Source organism: Anthonomus grandis, chromosome 22, assembly GCF_022605725.1.
Source record: "Anthonomus grandis grandis chromosome 22, icAntGran1.3, whole genome shotgun sequence".
NCBI classification, from domain to species: Eukaryota; Metazoa; Arthropoda; class Insecta; order Coleoptera; family Curculionidae; genus Anthonomus; species Anthonomus grandis.
Genome location: NC_065567.1, coordinates 4,518,125 through 4,543,320, shown reverse-complemented (window position 1 = coordinate 4,543,320; position 25,196 = coordinate 4,518,125). Strand labels below are relative to the sequence as shown.

The 25,196-nt window shown below is 33.6% G+C and overlaps 1 pseudogene; it reads left to right on the top strand.

Annotated features, from left to right (window-relative positions):
• Positions 1 to 284: 284 nt before the first annotated feature.
• LOC126749215 (uncharacterized) overlaps positions 285 to 25,196 on the top strand; it is a 48,444-nt pseudogene continuing 23,532 nt past the window's right edge.

Genomic DNA, 25,196 nt, shown 5'->3' with positions numbered 1-25,196 from the left:
TGCTCACTGTATTTTATAGCTATATATTCAAATAAATTTTGATTTAGATCAACTAGTGCAAAACTTATGTTTTTATTAATATACAGTGCTACCCCGCCTCCCCTTTGAGCCCTATCTTGCCTGACAAATCTAGTCTAATCTATCTAGTATCCAGGAATATTATACAAGTTATTCGGTATACCTGGATTTAACCATGTTTCAGTTAAACCCAGTATATCAAATTTTTATTCTGACATATAATTTTGGAACTCGTCAAATCCTGTATTTATCGATCTCACATTAAGATGACCCACCAAAAAACCCTGCAAGTCTGTAAGATAGTTATCATTTGACACATAATTATATACATTTTCTCGATGTTGAGCAGACAAGTGATCAGCCATATTCCCAAACATACCACCACATTTTCCCTGACTCCCTATTATGCGTAGTTAGCCCCAATTTTGCGCGCTCCATACCCCTAGAGAAAAAAATAACAAAAAAACTATTCTTGAAAAAATTCCCAAAATAACAAAAAAACTCCAAAAACAACAAAAAAAAACATGATTTGTAAACATTTAGAATTAATTGAAATAAGTAAAACAAAAAACTCAACATATTATGTAAGTATGTATGTGATTTTGTTGACAACCGCCTAATGTAATATATTTAAAGTTTGCATAAGTACCAACACTATAATGTACAAAACGTGTATAACACAGTCCAAATTAATAATTTAAAATATCTAGGGTATACATACTCTCATTAATAAAGTCTTAATCAAATTAATATATATGTATATTAAAGCAATAAGGATTTTTTCAGGAAAAATTATAAAATAAACGCATAGGTAAATAGATAAGTACCCCAGAACAAACTAAAAAATAGGAACAATGCAGATTTACCTTTATTTATTTTTGTTAAGTAAATCCAATACCTAGTATCAAGTTTGAGCCTCATTATATCTCGTTAAAGCTCACTAGCCACAGTTTTATTAATAAGAGTTGGATTATAGTGTATCCAAGTCCAGTTTATTATTAACACGGTGCACCACATCACTTTTTTTTACGAAAACATTTCCGTTTAATACCCACGCATTGTTTTTTGAAAATCGCTCGACAGCCGTTTAAAGTAACCCAAGTCGAAATTTTGTTAGGTCTTCTTTTATTTGCAATCCCGTATTTTTAAGATTTTTTCTGCTCTTTAATACCGTGTCGCGCACCTTGTACGATGCAAATCTCACCAAGATCTATTTTTATTTGGAATGCGGTGGCACTTAACGAAGTCAGATTTTTGAATGTTTACCTTCATTTTGTTCTTGAAAAGGTCGAGGACTGTATTCTCGATGTTTTCTTGATCTTCATGTTTAACACCGAATATACGAATATTTTGATTCCTTGCTAGCTGCTCCTGATCGTCGGCCATGTTAAGAAGTCTCTCGTTTTCCCGCGTCAATTGCTCAACGCGATTTTCTAGAGTTTTAATAGCCACTGATTGTTGGGTAACCCTTTCTTCCAGTTTCTTCCCTATAATAGCAGCGACTTTTGAAGCAATTTCCTCCAAAAATTTATCGTTGAATGTACTAATAATGGCACTTTTAATTTCGCGCATGTCGGCGGATGCGATAACCATGATGGCTGCTGGCTGCTTGTTTGGGTGCTGGGTTCTCGTGGTATAAAATTCACAAAAACAACAACTTTGGACACTGTTTTCACGTACACTTTTTTCTCAATATAGAGATACTTACTTATAGAATGCGTTTCTTTAACTTTTTATAATTATTTTTTTAATAAATCTTTGTTAATAAGCAAAATTAGAGAGCGGTTGAAATTCACAGACTACTACATGCGCGCCATCTCTATTAGTATCTATCCATTAAAATCTTGGACATCCTGCACCAGAATTATGAAATAAACGGTTCCCTAAATGAACAAGATTAAAGACTATAAATAAAAAACTGGCCTTTTACGTGTGCTCCTACCTGCGACACGGGAACAAGTTCTCGAAATGGATGCGGTACCGACTAAATCAGTAACGACCCCACCTCTCGCCTGAGCTGTCAATATCAGCCAATCAGAGAAAACATTAATTAAGACCAATAAGAGAAGTGACGGACCGTCAACAGAAAGCATGGATAATTAAACCAGCAGAGTGATGCATTACAGTAGTAATGTGTCATTGACAGTGTGAGTTTAAAGAAATATGAATAAAAGAAGTTGACTGAAATTATTAATGTAATTATTGAAATTAATGAAATATCAATGGAGCGTTAGTGAACATAAGGAATAGAAAAATAAAATGCTACAGTTTAAAAAAATAATAAGTGGGGTGTTATTATTTTTAGAAAATCATTCTCTATCGACAAATAGAAACATATGTATATTACATTTAAAATTCAGATAATTTCGGATTTTGGTTAATCGGAAATAACAATTGAACACGTCAAAGAATGAGCGTTTGCGTAAAATAAATAAATACCAAAATTAATTTGTTTTGCTTAAAAAAAGTTATAAAGTATTAATCCTGGGCTACCCAATAAAAATATATTTGTGGCTAATAAATTCAGACTAAAACAAAACAAATATATCCAAAAATGTTGTTAAATATTTGACTTGACATAAGTCTAACATATTTAGAAAAAATCTGCCACTGCAATGCAGTTATTTATTCTTTAGTATTATAAAAAAACGATTACAAAAACAGTCACATCTCGGGGACGCTGTGAAAGACACCCTTTTAATATGTAAAAAGCAGTATCACATAAGATATTGGTATCTTTCGGCAACGTCTTTTCAATCACTTCTAAATAAATTCCCCACACAGCTTCCCTTCGTGAATAAATATAGTTTTCAGACGAAAAGAATGTAAAAGAGATACGTAGGTCACGCTCCGTCGCAGCTCATCGGCTTTTAACGGCAGCCTTTACAATCAAAATAGAAATCTGAAGTGACAAAATATATAAAGAACGTCGATTATATTAATACAGGTTGTAGGGCCTAACGTGAGGAAAATGCTTTAAAAGCAAATTATTATAGCTACAACCGAGTCCCTTCGCTCAGGGGCGTATAGTCTTTGGCACTTAAACGCAGGCCGACAAATTAGTGTAAGCAAGGGGCTGAGATAATCATTTTATATAAGCCCCTCCGACATTTCTCTTGCCCTTATTTTCATTTTGTAAGTTTATGTCAATTTGAATTTAGCCTAATAGTATTTTAAATGGATAAATTTGTTTGCTGATTTAAAAAATGGAAGTTTAGAACTCTCGGGGTATTAACAATCACGAAAGTTCTAAACTTGATATTGACGAATTACTTTCTGTATTCATATTTATCTTTATTTTCAATTAAAGCAAAACCTATTTTAAATATCATAAATACGTAAATCTGATATTTCAACTAATGTAGTTAAAAAGATTAGTAAGAGAAGTTATGTCATTTAAGTTAGGCATTCCTTGTTAATAAATTAATTAATTTGCTTAACGCATGCATACACGAAATAATAATTATAATAAAATTGAGAGAATTATAGCCGGTATCACAGATATAAATAGCTCCGCACGGAGCTATTTACATCTGTGGCCTGTATAGCGATTTGGTTAGTCATCATATGTTATATTCTCTATATAGATATTTCGTCAGTATGTAATATTCACTGAGTAGTTATCGCTACTCTTATCTCATCCAGTTTTGAAATTTCGCTCGTGAGCGTAGATGTAAAGCTCTTTATGCAGAGACTGGGTTTTGCACTATTTTTTTAACTTATCGAGATTTTAGGCAAGCCAATTATAGGTTCGGAGCTTATTAATTGTTATTTAGTTCAATATCTTTCTGGCAAGTCTCCGTGTTCATTTATTTACTTAATTATAATTGGCTAGGACGATAAGATATTGCAGACAATTTAATATTATATGTGTCCAGTATATTCGTTGGTTTCATAGAGCTTTTATTGAAGGTTTAGTTGTCTGCAATGATGATAATATTTGAATAGCCTTTTCGTAGGTTTTAAACATCTCTATAGTATTAATTAGTGCTTGGAATACCTGGAAACTGGGAACTAGGAATTTCCTGATTTCAGAGTTTTGTTTTATTTTTCCCGTTATTTTCTTTGTATACATTTTTCGTCTAATTATTTTTCCTGATTTCAAAATGTTGTGCATTTGATGTGGCAGTTTTCATCATATTGGAGTGTTCTTATTTTAGCGTTCTTTTAATGAGTATGTTAAGGAGAAGAAGATCCCAAAGCTTCATATTATCCAGTAATGGAAGAACAGGTATATTGGCCTTAGGAAACCTCTCGCAACACTCTCACGAGATGTGTATTAAAAAAAGGCATAAGGGATCACGAACACAAGCAAACAACCAATTTGTGTAATCAGTTGTATTAATTCTGGTTTTGGAGCTGTTTCTGTTATGAAATATTTCCCAGTAAGTCATTTTGATCTCGTATATTAATGGCCATCTGGTTTCTGGTATTGTTCTGGCTTTGTAATATTATTCCTACATGCTCGTTTTTATTAATATGTCTTCTTAATGTAACGTATTCTTGGTGCTATGATGGATCATGGGACACAGGCCAGGAGATTTTCTAAAATCTTAAATAGGGTGATGCGAAAGTAATATCTAAACATATTATGATAATATTATAAATATCTCATGCCAAACGGCATCGCCCCTCTGTTAGAAGGAATTAGTAAGAACATTTAATTATCCCAAACATGTATAAATCAATAGCAGAGGCCTTACTATAAGTCAACCAATAAACTAAAAACTAAATAGCTCACATCTGAAGTATTGTCATAATTGGGTAGGATTATAATGTAACCTTTGGTTACAACATATAAGTACTCAGGTATGCGGGCTAGCTTGTACGGGTTGGCTTGGAGGTGGGTTTACGATTGATTCCCTATATACCAAGATTGGATTGGTAGGTTGTGGGTCTCAAAAGATGGTCAATTGGGCACTACACACGATTCGCGAGGTGAACGTATTACACCTACCAACATGCCCCTGTATGTAGGGACAGTCGGAAATAAATAAAGTTCTCAAATGTAAAGATAACAGATTATTTGGTCCTTCCTTTTCTGGTGGTCTTAAACCTACTTGGTTATCTGCCCTCTCTGTACCTCAAGGTAACTCAAAATCAGCCTCAGTGAATTCACATTACATTACATTAAATAAGTGACAATAATAATGGCTGATTGAATAATACTGCTTGAGTAGTAATAATAATGTCAGACAGACATTCCGAAGCCCGCACTCTGCCCTGTTAAACAGACAAAAGCTGAATTATAGTTACTTTAAAATTACAAATAATATTGTTAGCGGAAAATTATAAAATAACAGTGAATACCATAAGATACTCTCACGAGATGTGTAGGAGAATAAAATATCTACAAAATTAAAATAAATGATAGATAAAATATTATCTAAATAACAAAATACTTTGTTATCTTAACAATAGAAGTAGTAACAATAGAAGTTAAGGCCTTAAACACTATGCGTAGATGGTTGCCTAAAACCATTGTTAAATAGCCAGTACTTAATACCATCTATGCACACTCAGAGCAAGGGAATGGTACTATCGATTTATTAGTTTCGCCATTTTATGAGTGAATTGAAATATTGAGATTGTTTTATATTAAATTATTCTAACATTGACATGTTAGAAGATATTGAATGCATCAAAATTTCCGATAAATATCGGATGATGCATGATGTGGATAGCATAACTGTAGATATTTTCATTTAATTTAAGTAGATTTATATTTTCATATTTAGATATAATAATTGGAACAGTTTGCACTTTTATTTTCTATTGTCTTCGAATCTGGTGTTTCAGATTCTTATATTTAACGGTATTTTCATTGTTTTTCGCTTTTAAATTATTTATGTTCCGGACAGCAACAGCAATAAATGGGTTTTTCTAGAAACTTGTTAGATTTTTTAGGTTCTTTGTTACTTACTCGCTAATCTATAAGTACAGTCCGCTCCCAATACAAAATTGTGCTCTTCATATTTAAGTATCGGTTTCTGGGCATTTTTATGTTCTTTTGGTGCAAATATCTGACAAACCTTTTGTAATAAGCTATATAGCCTCCGATATTTTACTGACTTGGTCACATACAACAAATTTTAGATAGTTTATTGTTGGAATAACTTGGTCTTGTATACCTATTAAAACCCTGTTAGTTTCAGGGAACAGCTGCCCGGAGGTCAACGAGTAATTTGATGCTGCTGTGTCGACGTACTTCAGTCGAACATCGTTGACGTGTCTTTCATGATATAGTGTTTTTCCAATCCAACTTATCTTATCGGTACTTTTATGGGTTTGTTTAAAAGGTGTGAGTCGTTCTTTAGATGAAGTGGCTTGTTAACTCGTTCCGTATAATTCGGCTTTATTGCTAATTATTAATTAAAATTTATTATTGCGATGGTATTGTAACCTGCCCGCAACTACGATAACGGTGTGATATTCGCAAAGTTAATTCCTATGTTTCCAGAAAACTTTCCCACTATTTTTAACATTGATCTAATCAACGCTGCAGATTGAAAAGGGAATCGCCTCTTTAATCAACAGTTGCAGGTAACCGCTAGCATAGCACAGGGTTATCCAGAAATAGTTTTAAGAGATAAAACAGCACTGATCACAAAACGTAAGACAGAAAGCGTAAAAAAAGAAAAAAAAATAAACGCCTTAAAGGAGGCGGCGATTAACCCTTATTTTTTCAAAACATCTTTTAAAAGAACATTATATTTCTTCAAAAATTATGCTTTAATTTATTTAATTTTTGTTGTTGTTGGCTAGTCAATAATAGACCCTCTCTTGTTTCCTTACAAATATTGATAAAGATTTGTCTGCGAATACCTTAACATTTTTTAAATAAAGGTAATTAAAACCTTTTTTGAGAAAGGTTCGTTTTGAAATGAAAGGACTGATATATTAATATAATTGTTATTCTTGTTTTCAGTTTCAAAAGCAAAGATAATCGGCAATTCAGAACTACATATTAAAAGCGGAAGTGGATATCAACCTCACGTGCGTCGTGCTTCAGACGCCGGACCCGCCTAGTTTTATATACTGGTAAGATAAATTATTTTACGGCATAAGATTATTTTAGATTTAAATTATTTGTGACAGCGCAGCTTCAATACCAATATTGCTCGCATTTGTTTCCACAATAAACTTTGCTTCTGCGTATCTTAATATGGGACCGAAGTATAAGCCAGATTTTATCCTTTGAAAAGCAAAGGATATGGATAATAAAACTTTTCCTTATAGCCGTGAGGAGTTACATAGCCCTTTATATTTTTTTAACATCTAACAATTCAATAATTTTTTACCAACAAACTTTTGTTTATAGAGGTTTGCAACCATCTCGAATGCGTTTAGATATTTATTCTAGAAAAAAATATTAATTCAAATCCTTTGGGAGTCTTTTTCATTTCTTTAACATTCGACTTTTTAAGTAATTTTCACAAAAAAACTTTAACATTCCAACAAAATATTAACATTCCTTGAGAATTTCAGGAGATACGGGCATAATATGGATTATATTGGGCCACATCTCATAAATAAGAACAAACTGTAGTCCCCATTCCTATGCCAAATACCACAAATTCAAAGAAATAAAATAAAACAAGCACGCCCCTGAACAGTTCCTCGTCATCGGCCGGCCGGCGGTCATTACCTTATTCTTTATTTTTGTGCCATACCAATTGCCACGTTTGTGCTCGTGTGTTTTTTTTAGCGTTTAAAGGCAATTTTTGTTGTTTTTGTTTTCTTTTGGCATTATGAGTGGTTCCCGTAAACGTAGTAGAAGTAAGGATAACGTGGATGAAGTCTATCTTCGTAAGAAATTACTTAAAATCAAAAAGCAATTGGCAAAATTAGATGAACAGGAACAGCGGCCATCAACATCAAAGCAACCGCATGATACGCCGGCGCGGTTGGTTCGTTCAAGTTCAAGCTTACGCACTCGGCGTTCTTCGCCTCTCGCACCGATTGTTTTAAGCCCAATTCCGGCAAGGACAGATGCGGATGTTAGTTTTCATGATGGGGAAGAAAATTACGATTTATTGTCGTTGGAGATTAATGAAGAAGATTCGTCATTTATAGGTAAGTAATTTTAATAAATATATATAGTTTTTTTTTTCTGTAGGTATAGGAACTTATTTCTCAATATTTTATTTTTTTTTGTTTTCTTTTTGGAAACTGTTTTCGATAACAGTCTTTGAGCCCATTGGGTACCATAATAATCGGAAAACCTTAAGTGCTTGGGTGAATTTTTGTTTATGTCCAGTGTTTTGTGTTCACTAGTGTTTTGATAACACTCGACTAGTCCTTTTGTAGGACCTAATATTGTTTTGACAACAATTTATGTATTGCTAAAGGGGAACTCCTTTTTCTTTTAGACAATTCAATGCACAATGAGATTGAAGATGACATCAATCCACTAGAGTCTGAGTTAAATGAAGCCGTACTCTCAATTTTGGGCCTCGATACTTATATAATACCTTAATAATTATTAATAATACCTTTATTGCAAAAGGATATTGTCTTGTCATGGACAAATATCTTAAAGACAGGTTTCCCAGAGGAGGAGAGAACAACAATCCTTGATAAATTTTCGACTCCGGAAAATTGTCCTCTATTGGAAGCCCCAAAGCTTAATGTCGAGGTTGTCTCGGCTATAAGGGAGGTGGTAGCTCGTAGAAACAACAGAATTTGTGATCTGCAAAATCAGATTGGTGGTGCTCTATCAGCATTAGGCCAGTTATTAACTGCTCTTCTGGGAAAGGAGTTTCTGGACAACATGACAGTGATTGAGCTAGTGAGTGACGCTAGTCGTCTGTTACTAGATTTTCACTATAAACAGTCCATTTCACGAAGGGAATTGATTTCCTTAGATCTTAAAAAAGAGGCGAAACAAACTCTATCAAACAGCCATTTGGATGGCTGGCTCATTGGAGATAGATTAGGAGAAAGATTGAAAACCTCCAAAGACGTCGAACGTTCAGGCCTGGAATTAAAGCCAAAGCCTAAAGTAGTTAGAAAAGTGGCTGCAACAGTAACATACAGCAAGAATTTAAACTCCAAAGGTCCATTCCGGCAACCAGGGGATTACCAGGGTGGACAAAAGCAGTCACAATTCCCCAGGTTTGTTCGTTTAAAATACCAGCACCAACAGGAGGAAAGGAGGAGGGGGAATGCCCAAAGAGGAAACCCAAGGAAGGAACAACCGATAACACGTTATCTCAAGGACAAGTTCCAATAATTGATAATCAGGTAATTGCTTGTTCTGATTCTTTGAAACTTGCTGGTAGATTGAAATATTTGTTACAAGCATTGGACTGAGATTACTCAGGACAAAAGTATTCTTTCTTGAATTTTGGGTCTCAGGATCCCATTTCATTCAATACCAGTGCAAACCATTATCCCCAAGGAATCTTGTTGGTCCCAAAGTGAAAATAAGATTATATCAGATTGTATATTTAGATTGATGGCCTCTAATGCAATAAGCCAGGTTGATTCTTTAGAAGGTCAATTTATTTCCAATATTTTTATAAAACCTGACGGTACTTATAGCCTAATTTTAAATTTAAAATCCTTGAACCTCTTTGTTACAGCTGATCATTTCAAACTTGAAGATCAGAAAATAGTGTCACGTATTCTTCAAGGAGATTTCTTTTTGGCAACATTGGACCTAAAAGATGCGTATGTTCTGATTCCTGTGGACAAAAGTGACAGAAAATTTTTAATATTTAAATTTAGGGGAAAATTTTTCGAATTTAATTGCCTTCTCTTCGGTCTAAATTATGCTCCGCTGGTATTTACGAAAATAATGAAACCAGTGGTAGCTTCTCTGAGAAGTAAAGGCTATTTATCAGTCATTTATTTGGATGATTTTTTGTTATTGGGAAACTCATATATCAATTGTAAAAAGAATATTGGTTGCACAATTAATACACTGGTAAAACTTGGTTTTATAATTAATTATGAAAAGAGCAAACTTGTTCCATCCAAAGCTTGCCAGTATCTAGGTTTCATATATAACTCGTCTAATTTTTCTATTTCTTTGCCAAGAAAAAAGATAGATGGTTTGGTTAAATTGTTAACCCAATTTTTAAAATGTAATCAGGTGTTTTGCTCAGTTAGTGGGAAAACTGGTTTCTATTTGTCCTGCTGTTCCATATGGTTGGTTACATGTAAAACCTCTGGAAAGGACACAGTTTTTGGCTCTGGAACAATCACATGGTGATTTTAGTAAAAACATGTTAGTTCCCACAAACTTATTAACAGAATTTATCTGGTGGTTAAATACTATACCCATAGCCAATAACTCTTTAAATTCACCAATTTTCCAATTAAATTTTTTTCTGATGCGTCATTATCTGGGTGGGGGGTCTATTGTAATGGCCCATCTTCATATGGTTTTTGATCTGAAGAAGAGAAACAATTCCCAATAAACTATCTTGAACTAAAAGCCGTTTTCTTTGGATTAAAGTGCTTTGCCAATAATATTCGAAACAAACACATTTTGTTGAGGGTAGATAATACTACGGCAATTGCCTCTATAAATATGATGGGGGCGTCCGTTTTCAAAACTTAAATATTTTATGTCAAGATATCTAGCATTGGTGTGAAAATAGGAAGCTATTCATTTTTGCATTATACATCCGTTCGCGAGATAATAAGGAAGCAGATGATGGCTCGCGACAGAATAGTTTCGAGACAGAATGGGAACTTAATAATAAATATTTTTATTACATTACAAGAATTTTCTTCAAACCAGACATAGATCTTTTTGCCAGTCGGTTAAATAATAAATGTGAAAAGTTTATATCGTGGCATAGGGATCCCGAGGCCTTTGATGTTGATGCATTTACAGAGAACTGCTCTGATTTAAGATTTTATACTTTTCCTCCATTTTCAATTATTTTGAAATGTTTACAAAAAATCATTTCTGATAAGGCAACTGGTATCTTGGTGGTGCCACAATGGCCTACTCAACCATGGTACCCAGTTTACCAATCTTTGTTGATTAAAAAGCCTATTAATTTGAAACCTAGTATCAATTTACTTCTTTCTATTGACAGGTCAATGCCTCACCCGCTGTGGCAGCAGCTTTCCCTGGAGGTAGGAATTTTGTCCGGCAAGCTTTGCAGTTAGTCCAAATTCCGGAGTCAGCTACTGAGATTTGTTTAGCTTCGGTGACCTCGTCTATATTCAAACAATATGACTCGGCATTAAAATTATGGTGGCTTTTCTGTCAGACCAAGGACCTTAACCCTTTTCAATTTTCTGTTTCGGATGTTTTAGAATTTTTATCTTTCCATTATGAGAAAGGTGTTTCTTATAGCACGTTAAATAGTTACGATCTGCAATTGCTCAGGTTTTGGGACCTGAGTTAGGTCAGGACTTTAGAATTAAAGGATTTTTTAAAGGAATATATCAGTTGCGTCCAAGTAAACCCAAATATTCGGTCACTTGGGATACAGCAATTGTTCTGAATTTTTTGCGTACTTTAATTAATGATAATCTCAGTTTAGAATACCTCACATATAAGGTTTGTATGCTCATTGCTTTAGCCACAGGCCAGAGAATACAGACTTTAGCCTCTATTGAATTAGATAATATTATAAGGTCGGAAAAAGGGCTTAAAAAAAATCACTAAGAGAATTAAAACCTCAGGTTTGAATAAACTACAGCCCTTTTTGGTGCTCCCTTTTTTTGACTCAGATCAATCTATTTGTGTAGCCAGAACTGTGATTTGTTATATACAAAAGACTGAACCCTTAAGAACGAATAGTGTAGAATGTAACAACCTCCTTATAACATTCAAGAAACCGTTCCATAACGCATTCATCTCAAACCATTTCGAGATGAATTAAGAAGGTTATGAAATTAGCTGGTGTGGACATTTCTGTTTTTAGTTCACATAGTACGCGTCATGCTGCAACATCAGCGGCATTTAGAAAGGGTGTCACATTTGACACTATTCGCTTAGCTGCAGGTTGGTCTGCTAATTCCAAGACTTTTGCGATATTTTTTAATCGACCTTTACAAAATGAGGGCAATTTCGCTTAGAGTGTTTTTAACTCAGAGTAGACTTATAATAATTATTATAGTTTTTGACTAATATAGTTTTTTGTTCTAGTTATTAAGTTTTTGTTATACTGTTATACAGGTTTGATTGTTGTTGAACCACAATAATTAATTTTCCTTTAACGTTTAATTCTTTTTAAGTTACCAGTTGTTGTTAAATGATTTTCCTTTGTTAAGATTATAGAATGAAATATGTGTTTAATATATTTCTGGATGTTCTCATAGGTGACCTTTTCATTTATCCAAAAAAGATTGACTCTTTAAACATCTACAGTTTGTTCTTATTTATGAGATGTGGCCCAATATAATTTAAAGATCATATGAACTTACCTAAGTGAAGTGTGATGTTAATTATATTGGGCCATATCGAAGTAAATAAGTCCCGCCCTTGTTCCCAGCGTTGCTTAGCCCGAAATTATCTTTTTTTGTATATAGAGGGCTTTAAAAGAATAAGGTAATGACCGCCGACGCCGGCCGGCCGATGACGAGGAACTGTTCAGGGGCGTGCTTGTTTTATTTCATTTCTTTGAATTTGTGGTATTTGGCATAGGAATGGGGGACTACAGTTTGTTCTTATTTACTTCGATGTGGCCCAATATAATTAAGATCATACTTCACTTCTCAGGTAAGTTCATATGATCTTTAAATTAAATAACAGCGGGCGCGGACTATAAATAGGTCGCTGGCAAACGACATATGCTGCGTTATATATTGGTTATATGTTGCTATATATTGGTTGCTAGATATCGATCGAGCGCTAGCTTCACAGATATGAAAAATATCTAGAAAAACAACACAAGGGGGCAACATCGGATGCTTGCCTTGTAAACATAGAGGTATTCTACGTTGTTTTTTTTTCATTATTTTTGTTGTCAGGAATCTTTCTTTTTATTCTGAGAAATGTGTTAATTACTCTCAAAGTATATACTATTAGTCAGCAAATAAACGAAACTTTTAAAGAGTATACTTTTTACCTGTTACAAAATACAACACATAAAAAATATGTAGTGGATTAAGAAAATTATATATTGAATGAAAAATTGGAAAGTCATTTTCTGAGAGATATTGAACTCAAACAACCTCGCCTATGGTTTTCAGCTAGGCTTATTCTAGGCATTCAATGTTCTAATATCATTACAAAAAAAATTAATGAACATAACTCTTACATAAAACACAATTATTTTCAAAAATCCAAAATTACACAACATGCATACGACAAAAATTATAAACTGGGCTGCTTTCTTAATTTTAGCATAGAAACCTAATTCTAAATTAGTTAAATTAAAGGATAGTGTATTTATAATGTGAAATGAAGATAAATGCATAGCTTCTTCTTTGGTTGATTTTAATCATACATGGATTCCTTTGGTAAAAAGAGAACAGGTCATTCTTAAAATTATTTGATAATTTGAAATATATGTTATTTATATATTTTATATCAATTACAGTAGAATTACACTTCTTTATTAAGAAAAAAACTAACCTCTAAATTTCTTGTTACTTTTCAAAATACTTTAACAAGGTTAAACAATCATCAAATTATTAAAAAATAAAACCAAAGTGAAAAAAGCAAACAAGAAGATAAAAGAGATGAGTATTTTTAACTAAATTAAATTAAATATTATTTTATTTATTTTAGTTGGTTGAAATTGTTAAAAGTTAAATATTCAGATGTTCTGCATCTTTTCCTTTTTACCGAGAATTCGTAACTAAAACCCATGCCATTAAGGGTGGTCTTTTATCTTTATGTCCATGATAAGTTCTTTATGGTATCATGGCTTGGGTTCTTCTTGTGAGAACTTATTTTACTTTTAGTCTTTTGTAAGGTTTTGTTAACACCACACCATATTTTATTTCAAATAAATAATATTTACTTTTCTACAGACGTCGCGTTTTAATTGCTAGTTCGCTTGTTACTACCCTGTAACCTCGGTCGTTTCTCTTTTTTATATTCCAACAGGTTATGGGCCCAGGGATCGTAAATAATTAGTAATTAGATACCTAGCAATTTTGTTTTCGCGTTTAAGTCCGGTAGTGTATACGAGTATAGTTATTTATTATTAAATTCTTTCGTCGTCTATATAAAAAATAAAATGGCGGTAAACGAGAGTGTAAATGTGGGAATAAATGTGGAAAAGCTAAAAGGCCGTGAAAATTATAGTGACTGGAAGTTCCAGATAAGTGCGTTCTTAAACTTAGACGGACTTTGGAACTGTATCACTGAGCAGTGGGACGCTTGGGTAGATGCCGCTACAAAATTGCGTCGCGATGAGAAAGCGCTATCAAAAATAATCCTTTCTCTTGACAAATCTACTTACCCCCACGTAATGCAAGCAGAAACTGCTAGTGAAGCTTGGAAGTTTATATTAGTTGTCTTGAGGATAAAGGCCTCTATCGACGTCTAGGACTCCTGAGGAGTCTGTGTTCTATTAGGCTGCAAAATTTTAGCACTATGGAAGACTATGTCAATGGAACTATCGTCGATTGGAAAACCCATTGATGACGAATTTCTAGGCGTTATCCTACTTCAAGGACTAACTGCAGATTACGATCCGATGGTAATGGCTCTGGAGAACTCAGGAGTCGATATAACATCGGATTTCCAAACGGACCGCAAATGGCACAACAACAAAAATAATTCTGATGACTGTGCACTTGCTATAAAAAAGAGCAGTAAATCTCCATGGTGTTGGAGCTGTAAACAAAAAAGGCCACTATAAAAATCAGTGCCCTAGAGGTAACCAGAATAACTCTAATAACACAGCGCCTAATAAATTCAAACAAAATAAACGTAATGCTCTGATTGCGGGAGCGCTAAGTGTCAGTAGTGAACGTGAAACAACTTGGTACATTGACAGTGGTGATCTCATCGATGAAGATTCCGGCCAGGGGATGTGTTTGTGGCAAACGATGCTGCTCTTACTGTCAGTGGTACTGGCAACACTGTTGTTCGACTGAAACCAAATGGAGAAGAGCAGAGCATTTCAAAAATTAAATATGTTCCAGACCTCTCTGTAAAATTGCTATCAGTTAAGGAAATCGTCTCAAAAGGACACTGTGTACATTTTGATTTGGATGATTGTAAAATATTAGATGACAAGAATTGTACCATTAAGGGAGAACCTAAAGCTACTGCGACGGATATCGGCGGAATTTACAAACTGGATATTTTGACAGATTCTGCAAATGTAGCTAAGTCTTTAGATTCGCAAATATTATAGCACAGACGCCTTGGTCATTTGAACCATTATAGCATGGAGATGTTAAAAAATGGCTTGGCATCTGGTATTATGTACAGTGTAAATAAAAAACCAGACTACTGCGAAAGCTGCATTAAAGGCAAGCAGGCCAGAAAGCCACTTCCTTACAAAAAGGATAGGGAAGTAACACATAACAAGCTTGACTTAATCCATTCGGACCTAGTAGGGCCAATGGACGTGGAGTCATGGAGTAAAAAAAAGTACCTATTCACTCTAATTGACGACAGCACAAAAAAAATTTTCTGCTACTTTTTAGAAAATAGAAGCGATGTTCCAGAAATTTTCAAAACTTTTTGCTCAATGGTTGAAAACCAAACAGAGCGTAAAATTAAAGTGCTGAGAACATTATGGGGGAGAGTACTGCAATGAACGGCTAGAAAAATTTCTGAAAAATCGTGGAATCAAACACGAACTGACCGTTCCTTACACCCTGGAGCAGAATGGAGTTGCTGAACGATATAATCGCACTATTATGGAAAAGGTACGTTCAATGCTTATTGATTCGGATAGTCCAAAGCAAATGTGGGCAGAGGCGGCAAACACAGCATTTTATCTTCTTAATCGTTCTCTAACAAAAAAGATACGTGGGTCATCCCACGTATCCAGAAGAAAAATGGTCTGGTAAAAAAGTTGACCTGCAACATCTCAGAGTCTTTGGATGCCGCGCTTTTGTTCACGTACCCGATGCTAGGCGTAAAAAGCTTGATGACAAAAGCAAAGAATACATCTTTGTCGGGTACTCCGAATCAAGCAATGGATACAGGCTATTGGATCCAAAAACCAGAATCTCAAAATAGCCAGGGACGTAGTGTTCTTAGAAGATAAGCTCGCAGGTGTCTCGTCCGACGTCTTTGCTACACCCAGTGCTTCAAAGGAAGCTGCTAACTTACAGGTGTTTCCAGAGTTAAAAGATATTGATGGTGATGCTTCGCTGAAATATCTGCATGTTCCAGAGGAAACCCCCAAAAAAGTTCCAGAGCCTGCTGAAGTGTTGGTGTTAAGTAAAAATGAAAATAGTGTGAGTGACGAGAGCGAGAGTGAGCAACGTGAACCCCGGTAACCTAGACGTGTACATAGACAGTATGGTGATATTATTAACGATGACTCAGACTTTGCCATGTTGACTGTATCAGACATTTTAGAGCCACTAAGCATTTCCGAAGCATTGTCGGGAGCGAGAAAGCTATTAAAAGTGAGCTTGACGCATTCAGGATAAACAATGCTTGGGAATTGGTTGACAAACCTAGCAATAGGAACATCGTCAAAAATAAGTGGGCTCTTAAAATAAAAAAAAGTAATAACGGGGATATAGTCAAATATAAGGCTAGGCTGGTAGCGAAAGGGTTTACTCAAAAATATGGGGTAGATTACTCGGAAACTTTTTCTCTAGTTTAGTCATTTAAGGCTTTTGTTGGCAATGACATCTGAATTAAATTTAGAGGCAGATCATTTAGATGTCGAGACTGCTTTCTTAAATGGCGACATCGATGATTAAATTTTTATGAGTCAACCGGAAGATTTTATTGAGCCAGGGTCAGAACATAAAGTGTGTTTACTTAAAAAAGCTGTTTATGGTTTAAAGCAATCAGCCAAATTGTGGTATGAAAAAGCACACAATGTATTAGTAGTTCTAAATTTTGTATAGTCAAAAATAGAACCCTGTATATTTTTTAAAAATTTAGCTGATTCTCTTGTAATTATTGCGCTTTATGTTGACGATTTTTTTATTTTTTATAATAACCAGCAAGAAGCAAATAATTTAAAATCTGAGCTAAATAAACATTTTCATATCAAAGATCTCGGACCGATATCAAACATTCTGGGTATTAAGGTTGAAAGAGATCGTTCTAAAGGTGAGCTAAAAATAAGCCTAGAACAATATATTGAAAAGGTTTTAGAAAGATTTGAGATGTCAAACTGTAATCCAGTACATACTCCATTAGAACAGAATCAAAAACTCTCTGTTTCGAATGGAGATTTTGCCGATGTTCCCTACCAACAATTAATTGGGTCGATTATGTACCTTTCAGTTTGCACCAGGCCAGATATTTATTTCTCTGTCTCTTTTCTTAGCCAATTTAATAACATTCATATTAAAGATCATTGGGTGGGCGCTAAAAGGGTACTTAAATCAGTGGCGGCTCGTGACAGTTCAGGGAGGTAGGGCCAAACCTTGAACTAATTTGGAAATGGATTTGCTTTTAAAAAACTAATTTTATTCATTGTTTTTAATATTTAATAAAAATAAAAAACACCAACAAAGCCGAAAACGCCAGCCAAATAAAATAAAAGATCTCTATGAAACCGCGAACGCCCGATGAATAATCAAAACAAACAGTATCACGCACGTTTTGCTAGAAAAGATTCTATTGGTTTGGAGCCTGGCCCAAAATTTTTTCAAGGATATTTGCTGTGATTATTCGATGTAACATGCATCGATACGGGGCCTGGCGCGACAACTACGTCTTCGATTCCGCATTAGCGAAATTTGCTGAATCTTGCACTGGCTGCGTTCTAGTATTTAATTTTATAATTGGTATTAAATATTAACATACAGATATTTTCTTAGACTGAAGTAAAATTTAAAAAATAAATTATTTTTTTTATTTTCAACGTTTATTAGGTAGAGCCATAGCACTGTGGCTCTACCCCAAAAGCCGCCACTGACTTAAATACTTAAAGGGAACAAAAGAAATGGGAATTACTTTTAAAAAAACAGGTAGTCCTATTGCTGGGTTTGTCGATGCGGACTGGACCAACAATGAAATTGACCGAAAGTCATTTTATGGGTATATTTTTATGTTGGCAAATGGCCCAGTGTCCTGGGAATGTCAAAAACAAAAGACAATTGCTTTAAGTTCAACTGAAGCTGAATATATCGGTATTTGTGAAGCTACAAAGGAATCATTGTATATAAAATCTTTGTGTTTTAAAATATTTAGTAATATTATTTTTTGTTCGTTTTTAAATGTAAATAAACCGATGTCTATTTTTAACGACAACCAGAGTGCGATAAAGCTGTCAGAAAATCAAGTTTTTCACAAACGCACTAAACACATACATGTAAAATATCATTTTATCCGAGACAAAATAACAGAAAATTATATTGTACTTTTTTATATGCCGACAACAGAAATGGTCGCAGATATGTTAACAAAATATTTGGGTTGCAAGAAACATAAGTTTATATGCGATAAATTAAATTTCAGATAAGTGTTAAAAATCTGCTACTGTATATTTTTAGATAAAGTTAAGTGTTCTAGGATATGATTATAAGTAGGTATATAAATTAGTATTTTTAAAGATAGGTTATTTTATTTTCCACTTTAAAGGGAAAAAGAACACCTTTAATATTGAGGGAGAATGTTAAAAGTTCAATTTTCAGATGTTCTGCATCTTTGCCTTTTTATCGAGAATTCGTAACCAAAACATATGACCCATGCCATTAAGGGTGGTCTTTTATCTTTATGGCCATGATAAATTATTTATGGTATCATGGCTTGGGTTATTCTTGTGAGAACTTATTTTACTCTTAGTCTTTTGTAAGGTTTTGTTTACACCCCACCATATTTTATTTCAAATAAATAATATTTACTTTTTTACAAACGTCGCGTTTTAATTGCTAGTCCGCTTGTTACTACCCTGCAACCTCGGTCGTTTCTCCTTTTTTTTTATATTCCAACACAAATTAGGTGTTTCTATTCAATAATTAGGTTTTTCATTCTTTCCGATTTCAATATTCAAAATAAAGTTAGGTATGATATTAAACATAAGAAACGATCTCAGAGTTCGTTTACATTATATTGTCATTATCAAATACTTTCAATAATGGCAATACGTGTAAACTATTGCATGATTCATTTAACACTCATTCACTAATAAATATAATACCTTCTTCGTGTTTTAATATAAATCAAATTAATAAAATTAGTACTTATACTAACTTTATTAATATCCTTAGATCTTGCACCTGAAAGTTTTTTTTCTTTATTTTTATAATTATCGGGTTTAGGAGGAGCGGGAAGACTTTTCTCCACAAATGAAAATGCCAATCTTTTTGTCAAGAGTAATGCATTTCGATTAGTTCACTTATCGTTATCAAACTCTATTTTTTTAGAATATATTTTTCTTTAGATAAATAAAATAAAATAACAAAAGTTTTCAAAAAATTCAAAATTATACATAGAATTTTAAAAAGTTTTAATAACCTTACCTTACACTACATGACTGCGACATTTACATGAAAATCAATGATAATGATAATGTGATGACAATGGTAATATTAACAAAATGCGAAAAATCACGACATTTAGTGAATGCAGTTAAAACTAAGGTTTGAACACTGGATCAGAAATCTATAACGATAAAGGCGAAAAAAGCTCGAATATTTTTATTAATTATGTTCCTCTCTCTGTGAGCCCTTTTTATACGTACTTTACAATCAATGTATTTCCGCTGGTAAATACCCTAAGCTTTAGAAAGTGGTCCCTATATTTAAGTATTAAGTAGTTAACCCCTTCGTAGGCCCCGAACCTTGTCTCGGTCTTAGCAAAAAACAAATCTCCCACTTAATAATTGGGCCTGGGAAAAAAACAAGGAGGAATTGGAGAAGGACAGAAAGATGTAGACAGGCCAAGGAAATTATACCAGACCATGACGGCTCTAAAGCAGGGCGACTGCTAACAAATACCCGACAAAGTATCAAAGACTTGGTGGGAATCCTGACCGGGCACAACAGTCTAAACAGGCATCTACACCTTCTTGGTATAAGAGAAAGTCCACTCTGTCCGAATTGCGGTACAGGGGAGGAAACTTCATACCAAATACTAGGTATCTATGATAGGTGGAGTCGCCTGAGAAAGAAAATTTTCGGAGCAACGACACTCCAGCGGGAAGATCTTAAAGATCTGGACTGGGACAACGTGCAAGCCTTTATTAAAAGGACGGGCCGACTCAGTGAGACTCAAGACCGCGCATTGGGAGTGGAGGCGTAAGGGTGGGTGATTATCTGGGGTTGGCGAAAAGGGACTGCTCAGGCCTACTTGCCGAGCTCTAGCTCCCCCACTCTTACTACTACTACTACTAAGTATTAAGTATAAAAATTCTGTTAAAATTTATCTTCCGATGTCCCTTTAAACTACTTTTGCAAATTAAATTGTTTGAAAAAAGTATTTTGGAGCAATTTTCTGGGAGCTCTTAATCTGGTTCCCTTCATAAATTCTTAAGCCAAAATATGGAAAGAGCCTTAATACATGTCATTCACACATACACCTTAACACACACATAACACACACGTCGGTTAATATACTTTAAGTATAATAATATATTAATATACTTAAAGTATATTAACCGACTTAAAAGTGTATAGCACAAATTTATAAATACGTTACAAATTTTAAATTTTAGTCTCATAAACTAATTGATCGATTATATGTATCTTAATAGTAATGCGCAATAGACCTACTTTTGTTGTAACCAGATATTAAAACTATTTATCTCATTCTTCAATCATTAGATACACACGTACACATTTAGTCCATACGCTAGGTAACATCCTGTATTTTTGAGAGGTTCACGAGACATTATTGTGGCCTTATGTAGTCTAATATGTATATATTTAAAAACGATTGGTTACCCGGCCGAAAAATGGCCACTTTAGTTTTTATACAGGGTGGTCATGTAATAAAATCACAAATGTGGTATTTGAAACTCTTACGTTATAGATGCTCTATATTTACCAAAGTTGTACCTTTTTATGCATGTGTAATGGAATATAATTGACAATAGAGCCGTAGAAGGATATAATTGCTGTTACTAATATACAGAGTGTCCAAAATATTATATGCAAGGCAAAATTATTTACACGGAAATTTTTTTTTAGATAGGTACGTAATTTTTTTCTAAGTAGTGATCTATATACATGTAGTAATAATTAAAAATTAATTGAAAACAATCATTTTGAAAACATTATATTTCAAATCGCTATTTACATGTCATAAGGATTTTTACATTGAGTTGTTATGCGACAACGACAAAAAGAACAGCAAGGCAATTCAGCTACACGGCAACAACAATTATTTTTATGTGCACATTTACCACAATTGCAATTCGGGACTAATTCTTCGGCTGAAGGAAATATATTGTCAGCAGATTTTGGAATAAGGGTGTCATTTTCTAGCTTGTATCCAAACATCAAAGGATCCAAAGGCAATGTTTCTTCTTTCAAGCAATTGTTTTGGGTATAAACAACAAAAAATGCTCGTCAAATATGTAGTTGATTGATGCACTCTTAGGTGGCAATAGTGTGACAGAAAAAGTTTTGCCATGGTGATACAGCCAATATCTTAAATCATCAAATGTTTTTGATGGATTACCCTGGCAAAGTACCTGAACAAGATACTCTTCCGCACGCTGCACTGAATCATCGGCTTGAATTTCAGATGTTCCTTAAAAATGTAATATTGAAATTTATTTTAAACAAGAATTGTAAGTTTACCTTTAGCGAAGTAACAAAGAAATTTTATTGGATTAGCACAAAGAGCACTACGCTTGGTTCCAACTTTACTTGTATAATCAGCACCAGTCAAGTGGTTCTGAACTGGTATAAAGCCATAACTATTATATCAGTATCGGAAGACAATATATATATATATATATATAGTATATATAGTATATATACAGTATATATATATATATATATTTATATATATATATGTATATATATATATATATATATATATATATATATACTGTCGTTTTTATGTCAAAATAAAATAGTGACGCATTTATTTTCGTACACTGATTTTTACCTATTCAAAAATCATAAAAATGTAAAACGTTAAAATTAAAAAAAAATACTTTTTTATTAGGCCGCCATTTTGAAACGAGTTAAGATATGGGTCTAATATTTCAGGGTTATAAAGTACTCATTGAGACCTTTAAAATGAGGTACCACACGACCCCCCTTTCTATTTAAAATTTTTTCTCAAGATGTCGCCCAGCCGCCATCTTGGAATTTACAACTACCTAGTTTACAGTGAAAAATAGTATCTATAGACCAATTTACTTATGCCATGTTTCAAAAATTTTTTTTGACCCGTCCAAAAAATAAATGGGGGGGGGACTTCAAAGAAAAGCACTGTATATATATATATATATATATATTTATTTTGCTCTTGCACCGCATGATCTATATGTAATAAAAGTCGTACATCTGACATTGTTTAAAATTTGTTGCACTACAAATTATTTCAACTCCTTGCCAATAACGATGACCATGTTGTTACAAATATTTTCGGATGTATGTTTGCAGTTTAATTTTGTTATCTTCAAAAACCCAAAATTTCTTCTCTTGAACAGGTAATGGTACATCATCGGCAATCGTATGAATTGTAATGTATTCTTTGCCGTATCTTTGAAATCTTTCTCTCGACTTAGGTGATAATTCTAAGTAGCTATCGAATATGAAATCAATTCTACTAAGATGTCCTTTTAATGTACTACTTATCATGTTACAGAAGGCAATAGCAAGATCTTGAAAGGTTGACAAATTTTTCCACTGCACTTTTCGGATACCCATCATAACGTCCACTATCAAACAGAATTTGCCAATAAAGTGTATTTTTCGCCATCTAATACTTTGTGTAATTCAACACAAAAACTAGACTTTTATGCTTCTTTTTTCAAAACGCCTTCTTCTTCAAAAAGGAAATTTTCTTGGGTCAGTTCAAACCTTAAAAGTGACTTCATATTATACCTTCGTTCTTTTGCTAACTCGATAATATGCTGAGTTTCTTTATTTTGTAAATGTGTACTTTTTGATTGCTTTTCGGAGCCAGTTCCAGCTACTGTTTTGAACGATGGAAGTTTAATTCGGCTAATGGTGTCAGAAAGAGGTTTCGTCAATTTTTCAAATCTGTCCATTCGAAATTGTTCATAAGCTTTACAGCCAGTCTCAAATATATTTAAAAGAGCTTCAGTTATTCCCGGAGGGGTCTGCTCCTGTGTGACGATGTTGCGTAACGGTTGATTTTCTTCTTCGAACGGATTTACGCGCTATATTCAATAATTTTCTCAAGAAGTGATTCCATTCTATCGGTTTTTGCTACTGTATATTCATGGTGAGCCTTGAGTTCATAGTAATCATTTTTAACAAATGTTTTTTCCCTGTAAAAATTACTAATAGCCAAGATCTCATGATACACAAGTTCCCAAGCAGCAACAAAATCCTTCCTTCGAGTAGAACCAATAATTCCAGCTGTACTTTTCTTTGAACGATTGATGGTTTGTTCCAACTGATGTAAATGCTGATTTACTGTATTTAACAGTAAATTTTCCGTTCATAAATTCGTTATATACATCAGGAGCCGTTTGGCCTAGCATCATCATATCATGGAGATATACAGAAGACCAGCGGGCATAATTAGTCCGATCCATGATATGAAAAATAGGCTGCAGCTTTTTAAGAGTCCCCACGTGGTTGCCAATCTCTAGTACGATCGGCTCGTATCATATCCCTTAAAAGATTGACGAGTGCTAATACATTGGTCCAGTATTTAAAAAGGCTAGATTCTTTGCATCTTTTAGAAACGAATTCGTTAAATTGTAATAAAATATTTTGTAAATCAATTTAAAATTTTCCGAACGTAATCTGGCCTTCTATCGAGTTTCCTTCAATAAACAGATTTTGTAAAATTTTAAGTAATGTAAACTCCTGCTCATACTCTGTTAAATTTTGCTCATTGAAATAATGCTTGAAACTGTAATCTTTGCTGTTTCTATTAGTATGGATTCAGCACCACTCCCGCGTAAATATTTTCCAATGCATGCAAGCAACACTTTGATCATATGGAAACTTCCAAGCATTAATGTTATATTTTTAAATTTTTTTTTCTCGTAACAGTTTTATATGCCTTGCAATTCGGTAAACACCTTCATCACAGAATACTGGAAGATTGGTTTGATCTAACTGTTATATTTCCTTAAAATTGCAACCGTATACACTGTTGAGAAGTCAGTGACAGGATATGGTAAAACTGGCAGAAACGCAACTATTTGTTCGTTACGTTTATCCTCAGTAAGAAATGCATTAAAATTTGAAGGCTGGCCATGATGGAATCTGCTGTTCTTTTTTTGTGATATTCAGTTAAACGTGACTAAACTATTAGCGTACGACTAGCGTATGTGGAGAGTCGAGATTAAAGGGCGGCGTTGCCGGTGTTGCCACATCACATTTAATATATTTGTAAATTAATTAAGTCAAAACTTTTATTAATTTGTAGTTTTAGGACCAGAAATGGATTTTATTCGTTCATAATTGTAAAAAATTGATTTATACCTATATTTTATTATTATATATACATATATATGACACTAAAAGTAAAGTGGCGATTAAAAAAAAAAGTAACTGACAAAATCTTGTATATAAAGCGCTAAAATTACCATTTCAAATGAACAACCTCGTGGACCTAGAAAAAAATACAGAACTATAGCTAGCGTCTATATTAATTAATACCGTTATGAACTTATATATAAATATTGATTTACTTAATATAAGTTTTATTCGTTTTAAAGGATACTTAAAATGGATTTGGAGTTGAGCTATTTTTATAATAATATATTTAGCAGTTTTAACTAAACTATGGTTCATCCTCTTACTCATATTTTTCTGCTATGGAGTGTGCATACTTGTTTTTTGACACAAAATGTACTCTTAAAAAAATAATTAAATTGAATAAGAAATCATCACTAACCTTCATTTCCACATGCACAATAGCAGCATTTTCTTTCTTTTCTAAGCGGAATTTGTTTGTTTTACGTAGATAAAAAAAATAACCTTATTTATTAAGCCTT